We start from the raw sequence: 27,982 nt of genomic DNA, 5'->3' as shown, positions 1-27,982 counted from the left end.
ATGACGTATCTAGGCTGTCAGTGTATAATGGATATGGTTATGTACGGTCATTAAACTCAGACTCTGTGTAAATCTCCTATTTATAACATATCTATAATTCAAAATTATAGCGAGAATAATACCACATCTAAATCTTACTACACGTGATTTGTCATGGAGGGAGATTCTAAAGTCATAAAAGACAAGTCTCACTTGGTATTCCTGTCGAATGTGATATTTTGAGATTAACAGTGTGGACAATCAATGCAGCTTAAAGCAATGGTCTACCTGACACGTATGTACGGCTTACAACTAGTGCTCCTGGGAGTTTAAAGTGGCTATAGATACAAGCTGTAAGTGCCTATAGATGGTGATTTCTTTTTATTCTTTGATAAAGGTCATTGCAATCATTAATCAAGTCTACAACAGACCATTGTTATTTTGACAAGTCTCTGGATGTATAACAAGTCCCTAATGTCTACAAACACCATAATGGCATGTACGAGGACAGGACATTACAACTGTAACAAATCACTAATACAGATAAAAAAACTCATTAAATGAGGTACAGTTGTAATGATGAAGGATTGTGAACATTAATCAAATTCTGACGACAGTAGATCATCAATTCATTTATTATTTCACATCGTGCCAGGCACTTTATGGTTATCTAACCTATTGACTTGAGATTTAAAAAAACTAGAAAGAGTATTTTTACGAGCTAAACTTCTATATTTCTTTAGTGCAGCGTTAGCTTTAATAACAACGTAGAACTATTTAATGAAGGTCAGATATTCGGAATAATGGGTCAGTCTAGTGACAAAGACTGAAATGTGCAATAAGTCCAAAATTTCAGGCAACAATTTTCAAGTTTGTGTTTGGAACAGAAACTTAATGTAATACATATACGTATTTGTTTTTTTAAAGAAAGAAATACTTACAATGATAACTGGGTACTTTTTATCCCTTACTTAGTGTTGTATCCTTTTGGTTTGTATTAAATAAAATACAAATTTATGTCAAACATGAAAAACTGAATTTGTATCCACAGCATCGACCCCATATGAATGCCCATTCATTGTTTGAGTTCTGACTTTTGAATTTCAAACCGGGAAAAAAACGAAGAATATTTCTACTCGTTATTGTTTAAATTCAATTTTGATCATAAATGAATTTACAAAACATAAACTAAGGAGACATGAAATCATAAAATAGTCTAAGACATAGTAAAGAGTAATGCCATTCTAGGAAATAAATATATTTTCCCGATTGCCAAGAACACGACATGGAAGCCATTTTCACCTCTTTTGTTCTTGTAGTGATACACCTTTGCCTTATAGGGCTTAACATGTATGAATATACATTAGATGAACAATGTATTTTCATAAGTACTTTCCTGAAGGTAATAAGCACTTAGAACTCCAGACCTCAGGGTTGTCGGTGGCCGAGTGGTTAAACCACTTGCCTCTTACCAATGCGGTCGGGGTTCGAACCCATTCAAGGTTTGATTAAATTTACCATGCTGTAAGTAAGAAGAGTGTCGTTCAGTTTGACTACCGAACAACGCAGGTTTTCCCCAGATACTCCGGTTTCCTCCTGCATTAACACTTAACCCATGATGGTTGACCCTCACTGGACGTATGGGAGAGAAGTGTTTATATACTTAAAGAACTACCAGTATAAATATCAGTATATATATAAATATAAGTATACTATATCAGTATAAATAAAGATTATTATTATATACCCGAAATTTATATTTAACAAAAAAACAACGTTATTTCCTGAAGTTACGTCCCCGTTAAGTATTATACGTGTGAAATATAATCCTAACCTTAATTTAACTTACTATTATAGTGATGACTACATAATCAGGACATATATGTGCCCACAGCTCCGGCTCCCTCATTATTCATATGACCTGTGACCTATGACCTATGGCTACATTCAATCCAAGACAACTGTTTTGTCATGTATCTAAGCCATACATAGGACTAACACAATTTATATACCAACACACTAAATAGTAATATTTCCAGTGACACGGAGAAGTTATCCTTTCTGCCATGTCTTTTGAAACGACATTATTAGAAGTATTTTTTTTTTTTTAAACAATACTATTCATACATTTTGACACTTTCTATTTTCTGACAGATTGCTTGTCAGAAGAACACGCAAAATTCACCTAGGAAGGTAAATTACCGAAATTATTTTTTCTTTGTAAAATGTATCCGGTTTATCAGACTTATTGTTTATGTACTCGATTCATACTATTCGTAACAAATGTTATCTACGTGAAACAAGAACGCTATCACTCTCATATTGACTGTTGTAAATTAATCCTTTCTATCAGCGGGTATTTGTTTGCACACAAAACACTTCAAGTTGGGAAAAACAGGATTTAGCCATGGATACGTATGATCAATATGGGTTATGTAGTTTATATTTAAAACATGAATATCTCATTCTGTCTCTCTCTCTCTCTGCGTATATATTCTGAGCAAAATTTACTGTTAATGTTTTTATAATAATCGATTAAATCTTCCTTATTGTTGTCTTCTACTGTAATCTATGTAGAATAATCCTAGTGTGAATGACGTATAATGTTACGTCGTTTCAAATCGATTTTTAAGAGTTTATGGGGACCCTCTGTCACTCTCTCCCCCCCTCTCTCTCTCCCCTCCCCCTCTCTCTCCCCCCTCTCTCTCCCCCCTCTCCCCCTCCCCCTCTCTCTCTCTGTTACTAAATACCTATAAACACAGCTAATCTAGATACCTATAAACATAGCTAATCTTTCGTGATTTGCTAGTAAATATTCAAATTCAAATCTTATAGCAGTCGAAAATATCTTTCAGCATATTATCAGGATAGACCCTTGAACTGTGTAAAATGAACTACATTGGTTATTGTCCCTATACATGATCGATATGGACAGTGTCTTGGGAAGATCGTGGGTTTTGTGTTCAGCTGAGATTAGCCAAAAAAACCTTGAGTTATCCTCCAAGGGACAATTTAGACTATTCGTTATTCATGTCGTGGACAACTCATAAATCTGCAGTCTCACTCATCAACAAAACAATGAAGTACAGAGACAGCATATCAGTCCAAATTAAACGGTTTTCCATCAACAGTGCTGCTGAAATATTCATGTTACTTTGTTTGTTCATTTGTTTTGTGTCCAGAGGGAAAACATTTCAACCGTTTGACATACACGTATCGATTTTCCCTAAGCATATTTCATTTTATACTATCCAGAAAACTAACATCAAGTTTGATGTACAATTTGAGTGAGGCTACATCGACGAGGATGGTTTGGTGTGAAATGTTGGGTTTACCTGAGTTATATAGTGACATCAAGATTCAACGAAGATCAAAAACAGTTTGATATTGAATTAATTACTGTTATATCATGTTCTTGAAATACCATGTTTAGTCGGAGTTCGATTCGAGGTGAAATATTATTTTACTATACGTACGTGTCTTAAACAAAAACAATATTTCACCTAAATAATTGCAATGATAATTGGGAACATTTTTACCAAATATAAACTTGCTCTGTCATGTTAGTGCTGTAACGTATCCACTCAAATTGATGTTTGGGTCCGCACTAAAAACTCATCGCCCAAATGAATCTCGAATTCGACCTGTAACTGTATTACTTCTAGATAAATTTGACCTCAAATTGACACGTAGGTATGTAATTATTAGGTATTTTAACAAGTTGCAGTGAATGTATTGTTGGTAATCTGATCGAAAAATTAATATCCCAGTTACAAGAAGTACAGCCTGATCAAGTGTGTAAGTAAATCGATTCAAAGGTGATCTTTACTTTATCACTTAGCTTTAGTCTAAATGAAGTCGTCTTTTAAGGAATTAAGAAGGATTACAGAGAGAGTTACACACGTATTCCCCAAAAGACAATTACAATGTGCCTTTATTTTCATCTGGAAGGTAAAACGACAAAGGTAGTTCGTTTCCTGCATAATAGATCTGTGTTACAAAATGTAATGTCACATATACGTGTCACGATTTAGATTCAAATTCCTACATAGTTTCGGTTCTGTAGACTACTTGAAAGTAGTTCCAGTTGTGTAGGAGCTACACTATGTACTCAGGATTGTGTCGTGTGATGCATCGATTCGGTTGGATTTAAAACTCCAATCCTGAATTGTTAGGCTTTATCTAGTCTTAGAATTTATTCTAATGGTATGTGGTTACCATGTTACATTCATCATTACACCATACACAAGCCAAGTTGAACAAAAAATATGGAATTTATATCCTGGTTGTTCTACGTCACGAGAACGCGTGTCTACGGTACTGGTTCTGTTTTGTTCGAAATATGAGTCAAAACGTTCAAAATTGCCAGTATTTTCCCCAGATTTTCATTGATAATACTGGCGCTGTTATAATTATGTCATACTCTAGTATTTGTTTTCATTCATTCAGAATATACTCGTATATACTATTATACTATTTTAATATACTATTTTCCATGGCTGAACCAAGACAAATATTGGGGAATAAACAAATCTAACTATAATTCCTACTACGAAAAAGTGTATACAGGTAGACGTGTTTTAATGACAAATCATCATCGAGCTGTTGGACACAGTTGATTATTTGAGTTGACATGGATACACAGCGACACAATTCAAGGACTGCCAGACAAACCAATTTTTGCGACAGAGGATCTTGCGTTCAATGTAATGACAGATCACTATTTGTAATCAAGTTGACGTTTAATTTGAACTCCGAATAAAAGGTCCGACTGGCATTACCATATACGGTACGCAATCAAAAGACTTGCTTGGAGTGGGTTGTGTAATATAATAGTTTAATTTACAAGACTTAAGACACCGCTTACTGCAATCACTGTGTAGTCGTTTCAATTAACTTTAGTCAGTACAAATAATGCATTGTCGGGCCATTTCATTCCATTACATGAATATGGACTTTAATTGATCTTTGTACGATGAAAGCTTTACCAGATTATGTAAAGTCACAAATATTTCTAAAAAGATACAAGTCATTCAGACAAAAAATATGTTTATGTTCATGTTTGTACAAATATCATTCCCGAAGATTAAACGTCCTCTCACAGCTAGTTTAATTTCTACCAAATTCCAGACATTCATATAAAGATTTGTTTCGTGTTTGTACATCGTGTACAATAAAATCAAAACTCCAAACTAGTCAAAATGTCCAATTTATTTGATTAAAAAAAACAAGCTTCAGTCAGTGAAATAAATTGAATCTAGGTACAGGAATTTTAACTGATCTGAATATTTTTAGTCACGTTCATGAAAGTATAGAGTAATCAACGACGTTTCCTCAGTAGCTCTAATTCAGTCAGTATTCTTCAAGAATGTTTTCAACCAAAAGGAAATTAGACAGCCATTCCCGGTGTTTTCGTTTGATTCCTTTTACGTCCGTGATTTACTCTGATAAATGTATTTTAGTTATAGTATTGCAGCTAACTGTCCATCAGGCTTCCCTTATTAAATAGTGGTCTTTGTGTCATGTAAACCTAGGTTATCGACCCATAATACATCATACAGGATAACTACACACATGACAGGGAAGAGAAGAAGACAAATACGTACAAGACTCATATACATGCACTTTCTTAAGGCGTGTACAGACGTAAGTCTGCCCTAACTGTAGTATAAACGTATAAATAACCACAGTTACAGGTATTTGTTGAGAGTTTATTTTACTGTTATTTGATTGTTTGGGCTTTTGTTTCATTACCGTATTATTCATGAGATTATTTATCTTCTAATTATCAATCTACCAATGTCTTTGAATTCTAAAAGAATAAAATTAGACTTTCCCATAAAAAACCTAATTCAATAAGATTCCCCTATAAATGTGCCATTCATATATTCACAGAACACCAATGGTTTAGAATACAATTACATTCTTTTCTTAATTTCTCCATCCTTCATTTATTCATTTTAGTTTGGTATGTAGATTTAAATCAGACTAATCCACATATATTATCTTCTTCTTCTTCCTTATAGTTGGATTGAACATTTAAAAACTCTGTTCTATGTACTATAATAATATAATAATAAACTTTATTTCAACTTAATAGGTATACACCTCTTTCCACAAGGGTCGAGCACAAAAAAACGAAAACATTTACTCAATTTATTATATAAAGGAATAATACATGAAAGCACATTTGTCGTCCATAAACCTTTAGTAGTGTGTGGTCACCAAATATAGCTAATCTTGAGTAGTGCTTAGTTGGAAATAAATTGGTCTAGGGAGAGAAGCTATATAGTAGGGTCAAAGTAATAAAACAGATACTGCTGCAGGGCGAAAACTAATTACATGGAAACGAAGTATCCTACTTTGTACTGTATCTAAGTATCAGGACCTAACATGCCACAAAAAAATGACCTTTTCTTGTTTCCAAATATAGCTGTGTGTTAACAGTTCATGACGACTACACTAAGGGTTTGAAACATAGCAGGCTATATATCAAACATGCACCAGTATGCTGATGTTCAGTGTTCCCTCCAAGATGTGTTGACACGTAGGAAATTAACATTTTGAGACCGATTTGATACACACATTCGAGTTTTCACTAGTGTAGGACCCAGCATCAAAGTTGTATATTAAATTTGAATTTCTAAACCAACGTTAATACTGTTTTACAGACAATTTGGTTGGAAAAAGAGATGTCTTGTCATCCCTTGTTCCTTACTATTAATTTCTCTCCATTAAACATTTTAATTTGAACGAGTGACTGGAACATTGACATGATGTCTTACTTTTGTGTTGCGTTTTATTTATAGAAGAAGTTTGCCTTGAGGGGAAGGTACGTCTTTTGATCAATATTTACAATATTACAAAATATCAAACTATAAACATGAATTGATTAGTCTGACAACGCCATTCACTTGACTTATGCAAAACTTAATTGCTTCACACTAAAGAAACCTATCTAACCGTGTTAAACCAAAGCTCTTCATTTATTTATGAACTAATACATACTTGTTCTCAATAATATGGTTATTTCTAACGATTTCATTGATAGAAAAATATATTCTTATAACAAAAGTTTGATTAATAATCACTTGTGCCAAAAGTAACTTTTAGTTCTTTTTTGTAATACCGTAAAATAAAGTATTGTGACAGTCCTAGTTTGTGTACATTTTTGAATACTAATTACACATAAGTAATTTTTACGAGAACAATTCAATCCATCACAAAGCGCAGTTATGAAATAACGATTGCTAACCACTGCTTTTATGGTTCTATAGAGGAATATTCAACTGTATAACCTGTACAGGCTGGAAACCTTCATCCATTTAAATATTAGGAATAACCTTTAAACGACTTAATCAGGTTGTATTTGTATGTCATTTTAATCAATGCTTTTAAGATGTGGGGTTTTTTTTCTAAATCATCACCTCAAAACAGCTTACGGTTTTCAGTGATATGTTTTATTCGTATCAGTTGACACATTTAAACTTCTCAAAATCTTAAATCTTAAGTTCGTTTGATCAAAGGCTATTTATCCTAGTCGGAAGCCTTCTAATAACTTCAATTTCTCCCGTCAATATATACAAAACCGCATTTTAAAATTCAAGACGACGTCTTTAATGCAACTCACTGGCGACAACCAAGTGTTCAAAATGTTCAATCGACAGCTCAGTAAGAAATGTGTACTATTTTGAATTTCAGATACAGCCCTCAAAATATATTTATTCATGATACGTTGATGTTTAGTCATTAAACATGTTCTGGCACTGTTCAACAACAAATGTTGGCCAGCATAAAGGAAGAAAGCTGATGAAATGTTAAACACAAATAACTCCTTTTGTTTAAATAATGTCTAAACTCCATAATGCTACGATTGACAAATTCCCCTCTACAACATGTTTTGCTGCTTTGGTATAAAACCTTGACATGTTACGTTCCTCTTATATAAACTAAAACCAGTTAAAGTTTACAGTTCTGATTTTATCTGCTTAAAGCAAACTATTTTCAAGTGTTTGCATTTCAACCAAGGCTTCTACTTATATATAATCTCTATATTTACACTCGCTATGTCTGTATGTACGAAGTAGAAAGTATTGGTACATCTGTTACCTGGATGGCTTCTGAACAAATATGTCTAACCTAGACAGACTTTACACAGGACTTTTGAAAGTACTCTGACATTTTACGCGGCCTTTCAGAACAAATATGACAAGTAAGGTTAAACCTTCTCACATTAAATATCCTATAATTTGATCATGACCGTATCATTATGTTGTAACTCTGAGACAGAACTAACTATCCATCTCCTTATATTTCAAACTCTACAGTCGTCAAAATTCCAAACCCAACTGTCGTCAAAAAACCAAACCCCATTGTCGTCAAAATACCAAACCCCATTGTCGTCAAAATATATACCAAACGCCAATGTCGTCAAAATACCAAATCCCACTGTCGTCAAAATTAATGACTAGACACTCTCCTTCATGTAATTTTTTATGATGGTGCTAAACTTATTTTGATTTGCTTCCCTTAAATAAGGTTTTAAAGGGCTTTAACTTGTATTGTATGATTATTTAGAATTACACTCTCTGACGGCAATTATTCTTACAATAATCCCCCAAAAGAATTAAAAGAACATAAATTTGTCTTCTTTGCATTGATATTTCATCATCATGATAAATGTGATTTAGTGTAACCCAACGTACTGACACAGACAACGGATATGTTTGACTTACTTAACTCTAGGACTAGATATATCAGCATCCAATGTATTGCCGTGGTCCCTAGAAGACATACTGCTTAGTTCTATACACAAGAAGGTCATGATTGCATTCACTGTGGATCAATATTTCTTGATGTGATACTCGATAGTATGGTCATTCTCAATGCTCCATTTAACATACGTGCAGTGATTTTCCGATTGAGTCTGTAAAAATGAATTAACTTAAGTATAGACATTCACTATGAAATATATAGTTTTGCATGAGATGGGTATGTGTTTTGTCTTTCTCAATCCCCTTTTCAGATTACGTGCACTGATTTTAAGTTTAAATTTGTAACACACCATTTGAATAAATCCATTAGTATCTACCTGAATGAAGCTGAAAGTAATATTATTCGATGACTCGAAGATTCGTCTGTTAATTTACATATTGAATTATAATGTGGGATCGTTCATGTCAAGTATTTGTTTTTCCTGCATTAGAATTTTAGTTGACATAGTTTATATGAACACAAAGTCTTTTTCGTGAAATAATGAAATAATTAATGAGTAACTAAATGTATAGATAAAGTAGGGATGGATGGATGGATGGATGGATGGATGGATAAATGAGTATGTGTGTATATATATATATATATATATATATATATATATATATATATATATATATATATATATATATATATTTATCTATATATCTATCTATCTATGCATGTATATATGTGTGTATGTACATTGTGTGTATATAAGTTTGGAGCTATATCATTCTACGAAAAATTAATAAACAAGAATGGACTCCGTCCTTGGCGCTTCCATCCATGTGTATGTATATATTTCTGTATCTATCTGTCTGTCTGTCTGTCTGTCTGTATGTATGTATGTATGTATGTATGTATGTATGTATGTCTCTCTGTATGTATGTATGTATGTATGTATGTATGTATGTTTGTATGTATGTATGTATGTATGTATGTATGTATGTATGTATGTCTCTGTCTGTATGTATGTATGTATATATGTGTGTGTGTGTGTGTGTGTGTGTGTGTTTATGTATAGTGTATAAGCGAGTTTGTGTGTATATTTTACTGACAATCTACTCCTCTTCATTCCATCATCGGTTTTACTAATTCACTCAGTGCATTCGTTGTCCAATGGCCAATATAATTCAACAAATGCATTTTACTCTATCAATTCCCAAAAGGGATTAAAATATGATGGAATGCACCTATTGCCAGTGTTTAGACCAAAGCTGCTGTGTCCAAATCAATATTCCTTTCATTGTTTTTCATTGACTAGTCGTCTTTGAAAGAAATCTCTCAGTCTTCAGATTATGAAGTAGCCCCAAGGTAATATGTAGTCGTTAGCTCTGAGTAATAGCAATGTAACAATTAGTTTCTTGGAGGGATTAGGACTATAATCAGGTCAACATTCTTGGAGAATTGGATACATTTGGTTAGAATACAAATTTCAGCTCGTCTTCATTTAAGACATTACTCTAACCACAAATACACACAATAATATACTTTTTGCTTGATACCATACTCAAGCAAAATAGTTTTGAACAGAAAATACGGATTATATACCCTTGTCGTCCTACATCACGACAACCCGTGTCTATGTCTCTGATTTGCCTTGCTCGAAATATAAGTCAAAACGTTCAAAATCGCCATTACTTTTTTCGATTTATCATAAATTATATGCTTGAGGAGTTATGATTATATTATAGTTCCTCAATATGTTGCTACATTCAAAAGTGACAAAGTGTCAAGGTGTCCCTTAGGTCACTCGTATTTTCCCCAGCTGAAGAAAATTATTGGAGAATTATATCTAAATGTCAGAGTTTGGATTACTCTCAAATGAAATATAATACTTATTTGTTAAGATGTTATTCCCCAAGATTTTTCTTCATTCAGCCAAGGAAAATACGAGTGGCCTAAGGGGATTTTGTTACTACAAGTCGCTAGATTCGTAGTGACAACTTTTAGGTCATAAGTATTTTCCAGCTGAATGAAGAAAAATATTGGAGTATAACGTAATTATAGCAGCGCCAGTAATATGAAAGAAATCGGTGAAAGTAATGGTAATTTTGAACATTTTGACTCAAATTTCTAACATAGCAGAACGAATGACGTAGACACGCGTTGTCGTGACGTAGAACGACCAGGGTATATATTCCATATTTTTATTCAACTTGGCTTGTACATGGTATTACAGTTTCTGTGATATACAGAGTAAACTTTATTTTTTGGCATTTGACCCTGAAAGGTTGACAGAGCCACACGAAATACCAGAAATGGCACCTAGAGGTATACACCAACACAATGCTTCTGTCATGCAAATACTCTTTACGACGTGACAAAAATGGCTATTATTTGACATTTGACCTTGATGAATACTTGGTAGAATGAATGTAGACATCTACAGTGATACGATTGGTAACAGGGAGGATTATTAATTATCTTAGTGCTATACTTTCATTTCCTTTAAACAGAATTAATGTCTAGTACCCACCAGAACTCTAACAGCATTTAGACATCTAACAGTATTCAGAGCATAAACTTGCATCTACACAAAATACGAAGTCTAAAATATAATTTTATGGGCATGAAGTAGGTATGAAACCTAAATCTGAATGCAATCAGGAATACATATGTATGGATGCACGGTGGATTTCATTAAGATGCCATAGGTGAAGTGTACATCAGTGTCAAGGTCTACCTCGACAACATAATTGGACAGGTAGTATATTGTCAAAGAGATATCTAGCTAATAAACTGTCGAGTTCATAATATACGTGGCAGGTCCCATGCTCTGTGAAGACGTATGAGTTTACAATGAGAATGCAATGTTGTAGAAAAGTTTGAACCATGCCCAAAGTACGGATACTATTTTTCAAATTTAACAAATATTATCTGCTTCATTTCATTTATTCATTCTTTTAAAAACAGCTAGCCAACTATACCTCAAATTAAATGAAATGAGCATTAAATGGCCTAATTTAAAAGATTCGACTTTTGATAGACAAAACATATTCCTTTTGCTACCAACCCCACCTCACACAATCTGTCCGCCTTTTCAAATTTGTCTACCTGTGCGTGGATATACTATGTCATGCACAAACAGAAAACAAAGGCACAGTTATGTATCATTCAAAATAACGTTTCCAAAAAACAACACATTTAGGTTCAAATGTGTACTCTCTCTGGTGTACTAGGCAGCAAATATAATTATGTTATTAAATACTAAACATGTTCGTACCATTTAGTGAACAGCAATCCACTTTGTGACATATATCGTTGGAGATATACCTATATATATGAATTGATATCAAATCGTATTTACACGCCATGTACATACGCTGTCAAACAATTAAAAGTATATCGCATGGACCAATCGCAGCGATAATCAGTAAAATATTCATTGGAATCCCTCCCTACATTTCAGTAGCTTAGTTGGGATCTCATTATTCAACTTATCAATATTCATAATGCTTTCATTACCTTCCAATATGCATGGTGTGGTAAGACAATTGTAACGCATTTTATGTGGTACGGAAGAGGTCTACCAAACATTACATGCATCAGAAAGAAATTTTGCGAGGTGACGTTTATCGTCTGAATTGACAATATACAACAAAACGTTCAAAATTAGGAATCTTCTATTGACTTATTTGAACTTCTAATTCGTTAATATTGAACATAAGTGTAAACATAACGTTACGGAGCACCAAGCATAAACATAAACCACTTGGATGTAGGTATATGGTATGTAACATTAATGTTGAACATAATGGCTGAGCACCAAACCACTCGGATGTAGGTATATGGTATGTAACATTAACGTTGAACATAAGTGTAAACATAGCTGACCACCAAACATAAACATAAATCATTTGGATGTAGGTATATGGTATGTCACGTTAATGTTGAACATAATAGCTGAGCACCAAACCACTCGGATGTAGGTATATTGTATGTAACGTTAATGTTGAACATAAGTGTAAACATAGCTGAGCACCAATCATAAACATAAATCACTTGGATGTAGATATATATGGTAGGCCAGTAGGAGGGGGAAAACTGATTTTTTTGTTTTTTAAAATTCTTTGTTTCAACATATTTCCATCGATGGACAGATTCAAGGGTCTCGTTCATAGATATTACCAACTAATTTGCACATGTGTCCGACTTCTTTTAAAGGTAGCTACATTACTGGCATAGTGACTAATATTTTGTGATCTCTGACCAAACTGTTTTATGTAAATAAGTATTGTGTATTAAATAAAGATACAATGTCACAAAATTGTTGCGAATAGAAGACAATATTTGTTCGACATATTCTTTTGATTAGATAGTATGTTTATCGGAGATACTATACCAAGTAGGGAACGTGGGAGCTTTTACTGCCAAGGGTATGATTTGATGAACAATGAATGACGTCATAGTGAGACATGCCATCTGTAAGTATAAACTATGCATGGAGATTAACATTGATTTTGACAAGGCATTGGACAATTTTATTGAACATTGACAATTAACATATCGACAACATGATATACTTAAGTACAGTGTCAAAATTTAATGTTAGCACTTTAAATTATTTCCAAAATTATTACTTCAAGCAGAAAATGGTAGTTGACAAGTTGACATGGATTTCTTCCATTCAGTGGGGTTTTATTCTTTCACTTGAATTTGACCGTAAAAAAGATATTTTAGAAGACATTTTTGGGAAAAAAGAACACGGTGAATGTTGTGTCGGCTGCAGATTAGGAAAGATTTTATACAACTTTTATTATTCCTAATGCTAATTTTTCTTTGCACTAAAATAAATATTTTCGTGACTACGATTCTAAAACTAGAGAGCTAAAATTTACCAGGCCAAAGAAAAGATGGTTTCCCTTCCAGTAAATTATTTTGAAATTTGCTTCGGCCCGAAAGGGGTCAAATCAAGATATTTGACCCTTCTCACGTTAAAATTATATGGTTTTTGAGCTTTCAAAGAAATCATGTTCTTACAGGATTGTGAGCTTCGATCTAATCATAGGTGGTATGTCAATTTACATGACCTATAATTACTATTAGCGTGGTAAAACACACAAATGTGCGTGCCACTGAGACATTTGCAAACTCACCAGGAGAATCCATATCTTTTGGCGGGAAATTCTGCCTCACATGTAGTCTGTGCCCATGTTGCAGCAGGGTGTCGAAATTTCGTAGGTTGTCTTTATCATGATCCATCAATCGGCGTAGTCAAAACAACACCACTTCTGATCAGTCTCTCAAACAAAATTAAACCGAAGAATAATCTCAACGGGGTTCCACCACTTTCTGTAATTGCAGCATGTATAACGCATGAGGGCATTTTGACGACAAAACACTGGGTGGTAATATAGATTCAATATAGAAATCGCACTCAAATTGTAAATGTAAAGTGAACACTCATACTGCGTCACAGAAAACAGAACAATTTCTCTTCATTAGGACATGAGACTCTTAATTAAGTCATGATTGGAACAATGCCGATAATGCGTCTTCGCGATGGCCTCGGGGCAAGCCAGTGATTAATTTTCTTCGGTCACAACTGAATCAAGAGAAAATTCTCTCGACTCAGAAAATCCCACCATTTTGAAATTTGTGGTAATTTCAATGTTCCATTTTAATTTTAAAATCACGCCAAAGAATAAAATAGATTTAAAGCGTTCGAAATTCAAGATTATTTGGGGAAGACATTGACTACTTGTATAGTAGTATTGACAAGCAGCTAACATCATCTAATAGAAAAAAAACTTTAAATGTGAAAGCATCTATGCTGCAAATCGAGTTGTGCACCTTTAAAACATTCTGCTTACAGGAAATGCTAATTTGTGTCATTTCATTCTAAAATTAATGTAAGATATGCCAAAAAGTTGAGGAAATTAGGAACTTTGGACGACTAATTTCGGCGCGAAAGAGTTTGATAAAGCACGAATGTATAGAGGTCGGATATTGGGTACAGAGCGGAGTACGGTTAATAGGCAATGACGATATTTAATACAAGATTATTCAGTAAAGTTTAGTAGCTCGTCATTGATAATCTCATTTAGAACGGATTCGTCTGGAAAAGGCGTATGAATGTCATCATCCCATCTACCATTTTATACAGGTCACTAATCATAAAGTATAACTGACACGCAATGTCAATTTTTTTCTCCAACATGAGTAATTTATGAACGTTGGTCTCCTGGGACACACTACATGCAAACACACTGTTCTGAAAATAGTGTTGCATTAAGAATTGTCAGATGGAATACGTGCACTGTACACAGTCAGAACATCCGTCTGGGAGAATTTTTATCTGACGATGAGGGTCACTGAAGGCATTTTCTAAATCTATACATAGCACTGTTAATGCTAGTTGTAGTGCAGTTTACCTTCCTATAAAAAAGAATTCAACATAACTTTATCTACAGTCCTCACGGAAAAATTATCACACAAAAAGCAAACAACAACTGTACACATACAACACATTTAATAAGCAATGTTCATTTAAAGCATAAAACAAACAAGACGTGGGAATAAGATTTAACAATTGCTGTTGCTGGGTAAACTTAGTTCCTACATCCTGACTCATTCTTGTTTATGATGTTTTACCGTCAGAATACAAAAACTTCAATATCGTTCTTGAAAATCTATCTTTCGTTTGTGTTGATTGTGACAAGCCAGTAATAATGCTACCGGTGACAGTCAAACATTACAGATTCGTGGTATTTATTCATAACAATGCATGTTTACAACTGTGAGACAATGACTGCCAAGAATCTAATCATTTAATGAATCTTTTAAGTCACAAATCATTTGCCAGTAAAAGAGTTGGTAAAAAAAGTCACAATTTCTTTACATATCTGAGTGTATGTGATAGTTGACTTGAATTTATACCACACACAAACCATAATACATGATCATTGTTACCTAAAGATATAGCTCTGAAGTGGCAAATAATTCAATGTTCTTTAAACACAATTGTGTGACATAATGAGACATTAAGTATTTTTTTTGAATTCTTAGTTTAGTTTAAAGGACTTTTGGGAGTGATACCAGTAGCTATAAACGATAAAATATACTGTAATGAACCCAAAGGAGTTTGTTTTACCAGTAAATCATAGACACCACAGAAGACAATGCCCGTATTTCTGATACCCTTAAACACTACAAAAGGCAATGCCCGTATTTCTGATACCTTTAAACACTACAAAAGACAATGTCCGTATTTCTGATACCTTTAAACACTACAAAAGACAATGTCCGTATTTCTGATACCTTTAAACACCACAGAAGACAATGCCCGTATTTATGACACCTTTAAACACCACAGAAGACAATGTCCGTATTTCTGATACCTTTAAACACTACAAAAGGCAATGTCCGTATTTCTGATACCTTTAAACACTACAAAAGACAATGTCCGTATTTCTGATACCTTTAAACACCACAAAAGACAATGCCCGTATTTCTGATACCTTTAAACACTACAAAAGACAATGTCCGTATTTCTGATACCTTTAAACACCACAGAAGACAATGCCCGTATTTATGACACCCTTAAACACCACAGAAGACAATGCCCGTATTTATGACACCCTTAAACACCACAGAAGACAATGCCGTATTTCTGATACCTTTAAACACCACAAAAGGCAATGCCCGTATTTCTGATACCCTTAAACACTACAAAAGGCAATGCCCGTATTTCTGACACCCTTCAACACCACAAAAGACAATGCCCGTATTTCTGACACCCTTAAACACCACAAAAGACAATGTCCGTATTTCTGATACCCTTCAACACCACAGAAGACAATGTCCGTATTTCTGACACCCTTAAACACCACAAAAGACAATGCCCGTATTGCTGATACCCTTAAACACCACAAAAGACAATGCCTGTATTTCTGATACCTGTAAACACCTGATCTATTTTGAGTTTTTGTTTTCTTACATTTTGTGATATTTTGCTGATAAAAGTCACAACATTTCAAAAACCTTGGATAACAATTACTATTCTTCAATATTTTCACATATAAATAGTAAATTTTGAAAGAATTAACCAAAACTCGAAGATTATTATGTAAACTTTATCACATTTTCTAAGAAAATAATAGCCCAAAATAGATTTGTATGTGTTCCTTGGTATTCATGTGCCAGGACATGTCGACTGGTCAAAAAATACATCTTTCTGTTAGCATTAGTGTTATCAAAGTCAAGATAAGAAGAAAGACTAATGAAAATTATAAAGTTGAAGGATAGTAACATTCTTTTGTATTAAATAAAGCAAAATACTTACGAATTCGATTCTAAGCAAAACCAATTGATCAAACATCTATCACTTGGAATTAGTGTAATGTTTTTTGCAAACACCTAGGACAGTAAATGGCAATACAAGTATACTCTTCTTGTTTGCAATAAAACTTTGTCACAGTACATTTGTGGATGGCGTAATGGAAGTAAATTAAATAGCCGGTAGCTATTTTTCCTTGTTCATACACGTATTCTCTTAAAACGATTTTTCATTTAGATATGTCACAGCTTGCTTTTTTTCATTACTTACTGGTTTCTTAAGGCGATTAATATTTAATACAAAGAGTTTCATTAGAGTGACAATTAAACTTGATGTTCCGCACTTTTTCACATTTATTTCAGAATTGCTCTTTTCGTTTTTATTACTGCACAGACTCGTAGAATGATGCGTCTTGATAAGGGTCTTCTTCAAAGGAGTATACTGTACTTTGTTGCCCATTTATTCTGAAACGCTCTTCAAAGGTATCGAATTACATTTTATAGCACGTAACAATTGAGAATACTACAGAAACCTGGTAATTTAAAAATAATGAGAAAACTTTACTTTTAGACGGACTCAGTTGGAGAAGGAAAATCTATGTTATATCTACAAGTCTTAAAATGACAAAATTGTCAAGAAAATTATCCAATCTCCTTAAAATTTGACTTTCTATGTTGTGAGTAATTCGCATGATATCCTTGAAGTATGCAAAAGACATGTTCACTTCCTTGCTCGTTTGTGTGTGTGTGTGTGTGTGTGTGTGTGTGTGTGTGTGTGTGTGTGTGTGTGTGTACTGTGTGTGTGTGTGTGTTTGTGTGTGTGTGTTCGCTTGTTTGTTTGGTTGTTTGCTTGCTTGCTTGTTTGCTCGCGTGCTTGTAGTCATGACCAGTGTAATCCATCGAGATTTCAGGCACAATAGAAACATTTGAATAGCAACCAACAACGACTTTTGCTTGTTGACAGTTTGGAAAACTCAACTGGCAAATTGTTTTATTTTACAAGTTGAACAAACATATTTTGTGTTAATACAGAACAAGATAATACACTCAGAACAAGATAATACACTGTGTGTGTATATATATATATATATATATATATATATATATATATATATATATATATATATATATATATATATATATATATATATATATATATGAGTTGAAGAAGCAACATGGTTACGTGTTGAATGTATTTCAATATTTAGGTATAAATAATAGCATGCTCCAGTGCATATGGCCGACAACTCACAATATGGCCGACAGGTCGTATTACATTAGTACTACTTGTAAGATTGTGACATATTTGCAACCAGTATCATCTCACCTCCACTGTTGTAAATGTTTTGAATAAAACGACAACAAATTTAACATTTATCAAAACAAATTATATTTGTTAGCTTAAAAGCTAAATAAATTATGAAAAAGTTCATGTGAATTTAACTCAAAAAAGGGAGATGGCAAATGCTTTTATCTATTTGGATAGATGACGTCATTAGGTACATTTCAATATGCACTGCGTTAAGAATTATTTATCTAACTAAACATAGCTTTGTTCAAACAGTAGATTGGAATGCAGTGACATGTCATTCATTGTGTAAGCCTCAAATAAGGCTTGACTTGTTCAAGTATGCTAGCGTTTACGGAACATTTACGTTGGACGTAAATCATTGGATTAAGCATGAGCCATACAGTATAGGGCCTCTTTGGAAGGTTAAAGACATCATTGTCCACGTCACACTTAAGAGAATAAGTTCCCCATACTATAGTAAAAATAAAACGTGTATTGTTTTTCTTGACAAAGCTGTGTTAGTCAGACTATACCTGCATTCCACGATAAATGTATATATGTATTAGGAGTGCATTTTAATGCATGCAAGCAACCAATTGACGTGCATTATTTACGTCAGTGTGTTTTCAACCATTCCTGTTCTCAAGAGTGTCTTTAAAAATCGTCTTCACTGAAGTAAAACGACAACCTGTATGGACTTGTTAATTCATAACAGACAGAATAGATAAACTTTAAAGAAGCTTCCTGTTGTACACAAAATATATCAAAGGTTATTAGCATGCTTTTTTTCAAACTCGTCGAGTCTGTGAAAAAGTGTGAACTTTAGAATAGACCGACATAAACACAGTAGTTGCCCTTTCACTTTGAAAAAATCTATGCGAGAATATGTGTGTATGTATGTATGTATGTATGTATGTATGTATGTATGCATGTATGTATGTATGCATGTATGCATGTATTTATGTATGTATGTATGTATGTATGTATGTATGCATGTATGTATGTATGTATGTATGTATGTATGTATGTATGTATGTATGTATGCATGTAATCATGCATGCATGTATGTATGCATGTATGTATGTATGTATGTATGTATGCATGTAATCATGCATGCATGTATGTATGTATGTATGTATGTATGTATGTATGTATGTATGTATGTACGTATGTATGTATGTACGTACGTACGTGTTTGTTTGTTTGTTTGTTTGTTTATTTGCGGGGTTTTCTTCTATCTTGTTGTTTAATATCGTGGGTTTTGTTACCGATGATGTGAAGAATTGTTTGTGATTTATATCCACTCTTTGTATTTTAAAAACTTTGAGAACACACTCCATATCATTCTTTATATTCTTATAGTTTACCTGAATGACGATTTTGTAAATAGTGAAAATATTGCTCTGTTTACCTCTACTTCAAAGACTTAAACGTCAGCAAAGTCTGACTTTCGTCTTGAGGCTGAATCGTTTTGCTTAGAATAATCTGATGTTTACGTGACCACGTTGCTAAGCACTGGGGCAATGATCGTTGTGTTAATGAAATATAGGCTGGATCATCTATATACTTTAGTATTGATCATGAGTTGAATACTATCCAGCAAGTGCCAAAAGCCTGAAACAAGATTAAGGACGATTTTTATCTACACTTAATTATGAAAAGACAATCCGCCGCTTATCTGTGGTCCATCTAGCAGTCAATCCGTTAGAATTACTTACATGTGAAAACGTAGAGGGAATGATGCCATGTGTGCCTCATCTTTGTGATAAGGACCTCGATGTCTACTAGTTTTGTAGCCACTGTGACCCTTGAATATTAAGATATAGTAATCTGGTTACTAGGGTCAGAAGGTCACCATATGAGGTTGCTCAATTCGTTTTAAGACGACGATGAATCATTTGGCGGCGAGGTATAAACTCGAATAGGAAGTGTATTTGATAGTGAATATTTTGTGTGCCATGCATAACGCCACAATGCACATATCTATTAGCTTGAAATCCTGATGGCTCTCCATTCATTAAGAAATATTTGACAATTGTGTGTCCATTCCCAAAAGATGTCGATGTTTTTCTATGTTTTCACAGCCTACGGCACTCAAGAAAAGATGTCATGAAGGCAGCTGCTCGTTTTCGTACCTTCAGACACATTTTGCTATTGATTGTATCTATATTGACTAGCCTGCTGGCTGCATGGCAGATTTTTTCGCGCTTTGAAATGATCACATTTTGTCGTCTGGACATAAAACCCTTGTCATTCTCACTAATAGTTTTCCAGGACCTCAATTCGCTTCGAATTCCATTTATCTATCAGCGATATCTAAAAATCTGATGACTGGTCGCTGTGTCCATTATCGTATCCAATGCAATCTGTACAACTCAAAGCGGCTCCAGGTCGACTTTGTGACACTCCCCTCCCTACAGACAGACAGACAGACAGACAGACAGACAGACAGACAGACAGACAGACAGACAGACAGACAGACAGACAGACAGACAGACAGAAGGACGGACGGACGGGTAGACAGCCAGACAGACATAGACGTACACATATTTTACATACGTTGAATGATTATAATTATTTTGGTTCTACGACTTACAAAATGTGGTTACGGGGAGTACAAGAAATGGAATTTCAGAAGGGATGTTTTCTCCGTTTTAAGTACCAAGAACGATTTTCTCTCCGTCTATTCGTCTCGATATAACGTAATTCAGACTTTATTATCATTATCCGTTCTTCAGTTTGTCAAATTAGATGACTTCTGAAGTTACTGTTAGTTGAGATATACTAATTAGACGTGGTGTATCTCTGATGTAGGTTTTTCATCCATTACATGGTCTCAATACAAAACAATAACTCACTTAAAAGTCTATGGACATTCATTTTTAAATTCAACACATATAATGCAGATAAAATATGGTGACGGAATGATGCATCACAACGTAACAAATCACTACTTTTCTCTTGTCGTCAAAATGTGGTAAGAAACCGTTAATGTTGTTTTAATTAGCGATTTATACACATTAAAGATTATAGTGTCGTTGAGGTGTTTAGTACATCAATTCTTCAATTACAAATTGTGAGTGATGCCACCGTAAATCACTCTAAAACTTATTCGAATATGGAATTGTGGAAGAAATTTAATTGCATGTTGACAAACGTTAAACACACCTACGGTTTTCCCGCCAATCGTGTCGGTCAACAAATTTTTATTTTGTGGAATATTTTGACCAAATCAATAAAGATTGACTTGGAATATAACATTTCACTATTTATTACATATTGCAATGGAAATAAAGTAATAACATATATAGCTGGTAATAAATTTAAAGAAACAATTTTCAAAAATCATGTTGTTTACTGCCTTTATGTAGTCAGCTTATCTGAGTATCATCTCTTTCCATCATACTTTGTTTACTTATCCATGGACCATTTGCCTTTGGTGATTTCTGAAATTGGCATATCTAATCTATGCATGCCATTATCCATAATATGTGTTCACATAAGCTAGTGAAGTTACAGATTCCCGCCTAAATGTTCTCGGCGTTATTCTTCAGACAAGTTAACATGAATGACGTAACTGACGTAGTATTTAGGAATTCACATATTGTTGCAATATAAAGAAGGGGTACAAAACAATCACAAATACTCATTCCATCCATTTTGTTATTCTGGTAAATTTATGCACAGCATTCGTTGATACAGAACGAGTAAACATTAAAATATTCATTACTTGTTATTACTTTGCTTTTTATTAGTACAATTATGACAAGTTAGCTCTCTAGTTGTGAAATATTTCAATCAGAATATATCATGTATGTAATTTTGAATTATATACTGCTTGGCGTCATATTTCCATGTTACTTCCAAATTATGTCTGTCACATTTTGCATTTATTTGCAAAAATTAAAAATATGAATGTTAATGATTCTCTAACTTATTGTATTATACATCCGTGTCAGCTTTCTTACCTTACAGTAACAACTTTAAAGTTAAAAACAACAAAATTAATATCTGGTCTTGTATTAGCATAATCCTATCATTAGCATTGCAGGGATAGGATCATTCTTTTGTTCAAGAATAAACTTTTCAATAGCTGTGCTGGACAACTGCTCGTCACCTCTCGTTATCCGAACTCATTTTGAAATCCCACCATTTCATTTCATTTTCACAATATGTTGTGTTTCAAAACGGTCTTTGTATTGTCAGCTTTTGTATTTACTACTGAGATGTTGATATAGTTTGACGACAACTAGTAATCTCAATATAAAATTCTATAATGGCACCTACTAAATATGGCCGTGTGAGGGCGCTATGGCTGATTTGTTGTACTTCCGGATCCGGATCCTCTACCTCTGCTTTTGATTGAAATAGAGAGAAGCTAGTACAAATGTATATAGAGTGCCGTTGAGGCAAAGTTATGACACATGGTGTATTTCAAAAAAATACTACATTATCATAAATTGTCCATAACAGTAAAACTTTCAGAAGCCCATTAATTCGACAATAGACATGAAGTTTTGAACAGTGCCCTCATCATATTGTACATGTATGTAAATGAATATGAATAATTCACATGTTATTATCATCAAGTACTTTCAATGTTGAGGCAACTCTGTACAAAATGATTACGACGAGACTACGTTGACACATCCATACCTAAACTGTTGTCATATTACACATCCCAGAAAAGACGAGCATTTGTTGCACAAACTATATTACACAAAATATATATTATACAGGTCTGCAATACATGCAGATGGTAGTTCACATCAGAAATACCTATACAAAAACTAATCCAAAATAATTGTTTTTTTGAGAAATGAAACCTTACTAGTAATAAGTGTAAGCATGATGGAATATTATAAGCTAAAACTACCAGTCTAGTTTGCCCGTATTTCCAAAATCTTCCGACATTGAAAATTATACCCTTTCTCATACCTCATGGGCACAAAAAACACCCCTTTCCAATCTAACGGCCATGCTTGTCTACATACATACATACATACATACATACATACATACATACATACATACATACATACATACATACATACATACATGCATGCATGCAGGCAGGCATGCATGCATGCATGCATGCATGCATGCATGCATGCCATGCAGGCAGACAGACAGACAGGCAGACAGACAGACAGACAGACAGACAGACAGACAGACAGACAGACAGACGCCGCTCGCACACACACACACACACTTATACATACACTTATACATACACTTATACATACATACATACATACATACATACATACACTTATACATACATACACTTATACATACATACATACATACATACATACATACATACATACATACATACATACATACATACATACATACATACATACATAAAAACATACATACATACATACATACATACATACATACATACATACATACATACATACATACATACATACATACATACATACATAAAGACATACATACATACATACATACATACATACATACATACATACATACATACATACATACATACATACATACATACATACATACATACATACATACATACACACACACACACATACACATACATACATACATACATACATACATACATACATACATACATACATACATACACATGCACAACAAACTCTCATAGTACTGTTTGCAGCTCTTAACTGGTTTCTATTTCGCAAACTCTGCATTTGACACTAATATATTACAATGATGAAAAATGTCTCACTGCTATATTCTGTGGTTAAACGCAGAGAGAAAAATAACTTGAGGCCAAAATCCACCCAGACGATTAATGTTGTTGGAATATGTCTGAATAAGACAGCTCTAATCTATTGATTCCTACGTAATCAGGAAAAACGTACAGGCATAATTAAGACTCACCTATATGAAATGTATTTTTCTTAAAAGACACAGGGGCTATGAATCTGAGCTGTTATCTTATGAAATTATTATTCACGATAATGTTGTAAGGACATACATGGTTCGCTGCTTACTTTTTCATTTGGGGATTGCTGTCTCACGGGACAAAAGTCATTTGAAATATTTCAGGTATAACTTGGAGAAGTCGCGAACTCTACTCACGAAAGAGAGACAAAAATCATTTTAATAATTTTCTATCGCTAAGTGAATATATCTCAATGAGTTTTATCCGTATCCTTGTTGTGATCTAACCGCCGATTTAGTCACATAGGAATTGAAGTAATGAATTGCCTTAGGTAATCGCACTACAGAATTGTCTTTAAAATCCTATTAATTGTAGTACATTCACAATCCAACACTGGTATTAGAAGCTGACACTCATATTAAAATTGTCTTAGCAATCACTTCTGTTGATATCAGGGTGATACAGCAACGTTGGATGAACTTTCTTCTTTGTTGTCACTATGATGTAAACTATGTTGTATACTGTGTTGTCACTATGTTGTAAACTATGTTGTATACTATGTTGTCACTATGTTGTAAACTATGTTGTATACTGTGTTGTCACTATGTTGTAAACTATGTTGTATACTGTGTTGTCACTATGTTGTAAACTATGTTGTATACTGTGTTGTCACTATGTTGTAAACTATGTTGTATACTATGTTGTCACTATGTTGTAAACTATGCTGTATAGTATGTAGTCAAACTTAATAAATTACACATACTGCAATGGCATACACACAGACCTAACAACTGTACAAATACGGCGTATGTACATAAAAGACAGACAGACGGACGGACAGACGGAGAGACAGATAGATAGACAGACATACATACATACATACATACATACATACATATACATACATACATACATACATACATACATACATACATACATACATACATGCATGCATGCATGCATGCATGCATGCATGCATGCAGACAGACAGACAGACAGACAGACAGACAGACAGACAGACAGACAGACAGACAGACAGACACCAGTTTGTGATATGGTAATACACTTTAATTAGCTGTGAGTGGTAATAATCCAGCTTCAACCATCAATACCATACCACTAATTACAGATTTGTACTAGGCTGTATCTCTTTATACCAGCTCCATATTTCCACAAAGCTCTGTCCATTATTCCAAAGTCGTCTGCCTTCTTTCAGTGAAGCAATGATGCCTTCAAGCAGCTGTCACAGAGTTGTATATCATTTTGAAGAAGCCTAGCTCGACTCGAAGTTACCTCAAAAGTATATGAACTGAAGCTCCATACATTGTGTATCACTGCGAGTTTCAATTTATGTATTCATCAAAGAATATGATGCACACGTGTGTTTTACATGTCAGTGAGTGTTCGTTACTATACATTGGCAATCAATCTATGTATAGTTATATACTTTTTCATTTTATTTAAAAATACTTGATTGTCTGCATACTTTCTATCATCGAAATGTTGTGAATTTATGGTACAATAAAATAAAGTTATACATTTCAATCGAATTATATTGACTAAGAATTGTCACCCAAAACTACAAATGTATCATAACGTATTTTTAATATCGATAATGTTAGGAACGATCACACGATGTCACTCAAGCTCAATAAACGAACTTCGTTCGTAGGGAGGGGGAAGGGGTCTGGCACCAATGCTATTGCTGAACTCCATGTCCAAACATCTAACCAAATTTCGAAAACTTTCACGCCTTCAATTAATGATAACAGCTTTTGTATTTACTACTAAGATGTTGATAAGTTGATAAAAATTTACTTCTAATGTGAGATACACTGCTGGGTTTCTGGTAGTATTTTAATGTGTTTACAATCATGTTTTTATATGACATCAATCATAGTGGTGTGACTGCTACTAACAGTTTTCATTATAGTTTACATCATATATAAATGTTTGAGGTCGCACTTGTGAATGTTCGTTTAGGGGAAAGGGGAGAAGGAGGGTTTTTTTATCTAAACGAACGGTATTTGTTTGTTGAGGTTGTGCGACATTGTGCGATCGTCCCTCCCCTTGTTATCATTCCGAGTTTGCATTTCTTTACACTTTCTATAACGGTTTCTAAATGAGTATACATGTACGAAAAGCTGATACTAATGATTAAAACAGAAAGAAAATTGCTTTAGTCGCAAAAACATAAAACATCAGTAATTCCTACATTTCTATCTACATGTTCTTCACTTACGTACGGGAGAGTTATGCAAGTCGGCAACACGTTTCTGCAATTGCCTTCCCATGGAATGTTTCTGACTTAATTTCAGTCAGCGTGGTACCAGGTAATCCTTTCCGCTACTCTCTACCTTAATCAATGTCGGTCCTTTGCAGGGAAAGTAATTTGCAATTGCGATACGGCTATCCTAATTTCGTAAAGCGATTCCGGCGAAGCGATACTATATTATCGATGAACAGACTGATGGGTGACCTTGACCCTAAGGTTGCAGTACTAACAAGGAGATGGTGAGGCATGTAACCATAAAGCATTATATGTGGCCCTACGTGCAACCCTACCTGTACCTCCTTCCTTATATGGTATATGTAGTGTTGTGTGTGGCCCTACGTGCAACCCCACCTGTACCTCCTTCCTTATTATATGGTATATTTCGTGCTGTGTGTCACTTTTATAGACAGAGATAAATTATAGTTTTCAAGAAACTTTGCCATACACAGCACGTTAATGATTTAGGCATACTTTGGTATGATATTGGTGATAGTAGTAGTAGTGGTGGTGGTGGTGGTGGTGGTGGTGGTGGTTGTGTTGTTGTTGTTGTTGTTGTTGTTGTTGTTGCTGTTGCTGTTGTTGCTGTTGTTTTTGTTGTTGGTGGTGGTGGTGGTGGTGTTGTTGTTGTTATTGTTGTTGGTGGTGGTGTCGTTGGTGTTGTTGTTGTTGTTGTTGTTGTTGTTGTTGTTGTTGTTTAAAAATGCATATGGTTACGTATGCACACACAGTTTCACATAAACACACATACCTGTACACATACAATGTAACACAGATAGACGTGCGTGCGTGCGGACGTACATGCATGCACACACACATACATGCATACATACACACACACGCACACATACACATACATGCATACACACATACATACATACATACATACATACATACATACATACATGCATGCATGCATGCATGCATACATACATACATACATGCATGCATGCATGCATGCATGCATGCATGCATGCATGCATGCATACATACATACATACATACATACATACATACATACATACATACATACATACATACATACATACATACATACATACATACATACATACATACATACATACATACATACATACATACATACATACATACATACATACATACATACATACATACATGCATACATACATACATACATACATGCATACACACACATACATACATACATACATACATACATACATACATACATACATACATACATACATACATACATACACACACACACATACATACATACATACATACATACATACATACATACATGCATACACACACATACATACATACATACATACATACATACATACATACATACATACATACATACATACATACATACATACATACATACATACATCGTATACACAAAAGTTTGTCTGTCCACATGTATATATCTGTACACGTGACACGTATCTGATGTGTATTGAGATTCACCTTGGTAGAGATTCGCAACTCATTAGCACACCATTCAACAAGTTTACAACTCCAAATT

The sequence above is a fragment of the Glandiceps talaboti genome, chromosome 14 (assembly GCF_964340395.1).
Source record: "Glandiceps talaboti chromosome 14, keGlaTala1.1, whole genome shotgun sequence".
Lineage (NCBI taxonomy): Eukaryota > Metazoa > Hemichordata > Enteropneusta > Spengelidae > Glandiceps > Glandiceps talaboti.
The sequence above is the reverse complement of the archived record's forward strand: the minus strand, read 5'-3'. Positions refer to the sequence as shown.